The sequence below is a fragment of the Triticum dicoccoides genome, chromosome 7B (assembly GCF_002162155.2).
Source record: "Triticum dicoccoides isolate Atlit2015 ecotype Zavitan chromosome 7B, WEW_v2.0, whole genome shotgun sequence".
Classification (NCBI taxonomy): domain Eukaryota; kingdom Viridiplantae; phylum Streptophyta; class Magnoliopsida; order Poales; family Poaceae; genus Triticum; species Triticum dicoccoides.
The window spans coordinates 380,540,721-380,546,593 of record NC_041393.1 but is presented as its reverse complement, the minus strand read 5'-3'; positions in this window follow the sequence as shown (position 1 = coordinate 380,546,593).

The window sequence follows — 5,873 nt, the reverse complement described above, 5'->3', positions numbered from 1 at the left end:
CAATAGCTTCAAAACAAGTTAAAGAACGTCAAAGCGGACTCTAGATGAATTAGTTATGACCAAAACAAAAAGTTGTATGTGTCAGTTTTAGGGTTACCCGGACATCCGGGAGCAGGTCCAGCTGATCCGGGCTATGTCCGGATGATCCGGGAGTACATCCGGATGATCCGGGTTTATCAACTCTGGTATGGGTGTTCGGGTGTATAGGTTATCCGAATGTCCGGGAGAGGGTCCAGCTGATCCGGGCAGGTCAAACTGCTCGGGATTTCCTTCAGGGATGATTTTTTGGGCAGAATTTTCAATTTTGGGGGTCAAAATTGAGGATATTTCGTGGATGGAAAGTGGGAAAACTTGTGGAGAAGCTAGATCTACTCGAAACACAATGAATCCATGGATTAAAATCAACAAAACATCATCAAACCAACAAATCAAAAAATGGGGCTATTTTTGGTGGGGATTTTTGAAATTTAGGACGAAATCAAACAAAACAAGGCCAGAAAGTGGGGGTAGGGACTCTAAATTCATGATCAACGTGGCTCTAATACCAGGATGATGTAGGGTGGATCCCTAGGGGGCGATCTTTCATGAAATGGAGGGGATCCCACGAAGAACATGAACAACACGAGGGGAAACACGAGGGAAATCACGAGAGGAACACTCAAGAACAAGTCCAATCACACATCCACTAGACAATCAAACACACAAGATCTACAAGGTACATGAACAACAAAAAGATACATGGCAAAGTTCATCCCAAATCCAAAGGAGATGGTGTCGGGGGGATGGACCCCGGGCAGGCAACTGAACCCGGATCCTCTTCAAAAACAACGGGGCTGGCGCCGCCCCTCAATACCGGCACGTGCTTGACCGGGTCGCTCGACCCGGCCGAGCCCCGCAAGCCGGCTAGACTCGCCGACCCGGCAAGACACGTCGACTCGGCCCCAACGACGAGCGCAAGACAGTCGAACCCGGCACGACCAAGGCTTCCTCAACAAGCTAGCATCACCCGTGGCGTGCTACGCAATCCAGCCACAGGTCAGCTCCCGTCCCATCCAGGCCGTACGATGGGACGAGTCTTCAATCAACGATGATCAAGGCAATAGTGCCCCGCCCATGCCTCTGGTCAGCCGGAGCATGGCAACAGTGCCCCTCACCTACCTGCTGACCAGGGCCGGCGTGGCTACAGCGCTCCTGCCCTCACTGCTGACGACAACAAGCGGCAGCCTGACGGAGAGCACTGTACATGACTCGACTCGGCCACACCCTGACGATCGACAAGACGGCGCACAGTCCCCCTAGGTACGCAAGGCCCGCACCTAGGGGAACTCGGCGAACCACAAGCCCTCGGCGGGACCCAGCCCGGGTTCCCGGACGCCGACAATACGGACCCACCAACTTGTAACATTACCATTGTATCCCCGGGGGGTTGGTCTATAAAACCCCCCAGGAGCCCACGATCATACGGGCAAGCTGAGAACGCATACAAGAGAAAAGCAAGTAATCATAGGACTAGCCACCGAACGGCAACACCGGAGAGAAGGAGCAGCCCAAGCCTTGGCCAGCTTCCTTCCTCCTCCATACAGCTCTAGGAGCGACATTATACTATCGATCATCCAACTACACTCGGCAGGACTAGGGGTATTATCTCTCCGGAGAGCCCTGAACCTGGGTATGTCCGGCATCCCGTGCCCGCTCATGCCAACCTCGCCTCTGGAGCCCACCAGCGCCCTCGAGCCTCCTCCTCTCTTTAGCCATCCATTGGCATTTGTCGTGCGCCCACCATGACAGTTGGCGCCCACCGTGAGGCAGCTCGAGGAGCTGGCCGGGAGCATGCTTCAGACAGGGCCCTTCTCCTACACTGATGAGTTCATCGCATTGGCGGACGATGTTGTCGGCGCGCTTGCCGCCTCCTTCGCCGTGTTGCACATCTTCGATGCGTTCGAGGCCGACGAGTACCCCATCGAGGTGCTCAGCTACTCCGACTCCCCCCTTTCCCTCGGCAGCGGCGTTTCCGCCGGGGCAATGGACGTCCATGTAGAGATCTTCGTCACCGGCGATGGCGCCTCCTCCTCGTCGAGCAAGACGAGGAAGGCCGCTGAAGCCAGGGCCGCAGCGGAACGGACCGAGCCGTCCAACCCGTTGCGCATCACGATGTAGAGCCTTCGCATTCCCATCGGCACCGACGTCGATGCCACCAACGTCGCTGAGGCCCGAACCCAGCTCGAGGAAAGGCACTAGCAGATGCTAGACCTGTCCGAGACGCTTGCCGCCACTCAGCGTCGCCTGGATGCCGCTCAGCTGGAGCACAATGATGCCTACTGATTCACGCCCGCCACGGCCAAGCGAAGCCGGGTCGCCAACGTGCGTGCCTGGGGAGGCGCGATCGGCCGGGCCCTCTGCGCCGTCCCAACCGTCTACGAGACGCTAGCGAAGAACATGTGCGCTGCCCAGGCAGCCGCAGCCGGCTTGGACCAGCTCATGGGCAAGGAGCTGAAAGAGCGCACCGGGCGGATGCGCGAACTCCTCCATGCCGCCAACACCCAGCAGGACCGCCTCAACCAGCTCGCCAAGCCAGCGGGCCCGGCGAGCTTCTGCACACCGCTTCCTCGCCAGCCGATGAGGCGCACTCCGGCCGAGTCCGAACTCGGCGCGACCCGGCCGCTACGGCCGCCGGCGGATTGGGCGACGGGCCCATCCCAGAGATCCAGCGCGGACCCGGCCAGCATGGCCGGCATCCAGCTCCAACCGACCCGGCCCCCCGTGGCCTGGCGGCAAGTCGACTCGGCCCGTGTGCCATCAACGACGCCGACGCTTGCCACTGCCTCGATCAGCTCGCTCGCTCCCTGGAGGTGGAGGAGAGTGGCGCTATCGGGCCGGCATGCTTTGGCCCGCGCATTCGGAAGGAGCCCTTCCCCAAAGGGTTCATGCTCCCTCGCGACACCCCCAAGTAGAACGGGACAGTGAAGCCAGAAGACTGGCTCTCCGACTACACCACGGCCAATGGCATCACCGGTGCCAATCATCGTCTCACCGTGCGCTACGCACCGCTCATGCTCCAAGGGTCGGCCCGCACGTGGTTGAACAGCCTGCCGATGGGCAGCATCAACACGTGGTTGGACTTCGAGGACGCATTCGTCCGCAACTTCACGGGGACCTACAAGCGACCCGGCCGCCCTAGCCAGCTCGCCATGTGCGTGCAAGGGCCTACGGAGACCAGTCGTGAGTACCTCGCGCGCTGGACCGAGCTCCGGAAGAGCTGCGAGGGCGTCCATGAAGTCCAGGCAATCCAGTACTTCGTCAGCCGGTGCCGAGACGGCACCCTCCTCAAGCACAAGCTCTTACGCTCTGAGCCGGCCACCATGGCCGCGCTCATGGTGACGGCCGACAAGTACGCCAACGCCGACTCCGCCATGAAGATCCAGGTGGCGCTAGATGAAGCTGGCAAGGCGAAGCCGGTTCCCCCTCCAAAGCTGGCCGGCGAAAGCAGCCGGCAGCAGCATCACCCGAACAACAAGCGCAAGGCTGACCAGTCGGTGCAGCGTCACGACAACCGGCTCATCGCGGCCACCGAGCCCGCGGCGGACCCGGTGGCGAAGCGCCGGCAGACCGACAAGATGGCATAGCAACCCGCCATGAGCTTCGAGCAGATGCTCAATGCCCCCTGCAAGCACCACAACGGCGCAAGACCCTCCACGCACACGCTTCGGCAGTGCGCCATCACCAAGCGCATTATGAGGGGCGACGCCCCGCCTCCTACGGCTCCGGCTCCAGGCACGGGGCAGCCGCCTCTGCCTCCACCGCCACCTCCAGCTGGCGGCGCGATGCACGGCGATGCCTACCAACACCAGAACGCGGACTACATCGTCTTCACCAGCCTCGGCGACGACAAGCGCAGCGAGCGCCGCCTTCGGCAGGAGGTGAACACCGTCGTCCCGGCCAAGCCAAAGTTCATGCATTGGTTGGATCGCCCGATCACCTGGACCCGGGAGGATCACCCGGCAACCATGCCGAGTCCGGGTGGATACACCCTCGTCCTCAACCCAACCATCGTCGTGCGGCGCACGTGCAAGTTCTCCCGAGTCCTCATCGACGGCGGCAGCAGCATCAACATCCTCTACCGCGACACGATGATCAAGCTCGGCCTCAAGGCCGAGGACCTGGAGCCGGCCCAGACGATCTTCCACGGCATCGTGACCGGCCTCTCCTGCTCCCCCATTGGCCGGGTTCGCCTCGATGTCCTATTCGGCGACAGCAGCCACTTCCGACGCAAACCGATCTGGTTCGAGGTGGTGGACCTGTCCAGCATGTATCACACGTTGCTGGGTCGGCCCGCGCTCGCCAAGTTCATGGCGGTTCCCCAGTACGCATATCTGAAGATGAAGATGTTGGGTCCCAAGGGCCTCATCACCATCACCGGCGATTACCGCAAGTCCCTGGAGTGCGCCCGAGACGGCGCCAAGTTGGCCGACTCGCTGGTCATTGCCGAGGAGTGGCGCCAGCTTGACCGAATCGTCGCCCTGGCAGGCAAGGCCTCCGCTGCGTCGATCCCGACCCCGGACCCGGCCGACGAGGCTGCCTTCAAGCCCTCCAAGGAGACCAAGAAAGTAAAGCTCAACCCGGAAGACCCCAGCTGCAGCAAGTACGTTGTCATAGGCACCCGCCTCGACAGCAAATAGGAAGGCGAGCTCGTCGACTTCCTCCGTGAGAATCGGGATATCTTCGCATGGACCCCCAAGGACATGCCGGGTATCCCGAGGAAGTACGTCGAGCAAAAACTTCACGCCCGCAAGGACGCCAAGCCTGTCCGTCAACCCCTACGACGATTTTCCGAAGAGAGGAGAAGAACCATTGGTGAAGAGGTCACCAAGCTTTTGGCGGCCAGCTTCATAATGGAAGTGTTTCACGCCGAGTGGCTGGCCAATCCAGTCCTCGTCCTGAAGAAGAACAAGACCTGGCGCATGTGTATCGACTACACCAGCCTCAACAAGGCCAGTCCCAAGGATCCATTCGCTCTCCCGCGGATCAACCAAGTCATCAACTCGACCGCCGGGTGTGAGCTCCTGTCCTTCCTGGACGCTTACTCCGGCTACCACCAGATCAAGCTGGACTCAGCCGACGCCCTGAAAATGTCCTTCATCACGCCCTTTGGGGCGTATTGCTACATCACCATGTCGTTCGGCTTGAAGAACACCGGCGCCACCTTCCAACGCTGCATGTAGAAATGCCTGCTGCTGCAATTCGACCGCAATATCCACGTTTACGTGGACGACATTGTGGTGAAGACCAAGCAGCACCTCACGCTCCTCGACGATTTGAAGGAAACATTCGCCAACCTCCGCGAATACAAGGTCAAGCTTAACCCAGACAAATGCGTCTTCGGCGTCCCGGTCGGAAAGCTACTCGGCTTCCTTGTCTCGGAACGCGGCATTGAGGCGAACCCGGAGAAGATCAAGGCCATCGAGCACATGCGCAAGCCGGCTCGGCTGTGTGATGTCCAGAAGTTCACCGAATGGTTGGCCTCGGTCAGTCGGTTTCTAAGCCGGCTGGGCGAGAGGGCGCTACCCCTGTACCAGCTGATGAATAAGACAAGCCCGTTCGAATGGAACAGCAAGGCAGATGAGGCTTTCCAAGACCTCAAGTGCATGCTCTCCACCGCTCCAGTCCTGGCCGCACCGACCGACAAGGAGTCACTGCTGCTCTACATAGCCGCGACCTCGCGGGCGGTCAGCATGGTGCTGGGGGTCGAGCGACCAGAGAAGGGCAAGATCCAAGCCGTCCAGCGACCAGTCTACTACCTGAGCGAGGTGCTCTCCATCTCCAAGCAGAACTACCCGCACTACCAGAAGATGTGTTACGGCTTGTACTTCACCGCC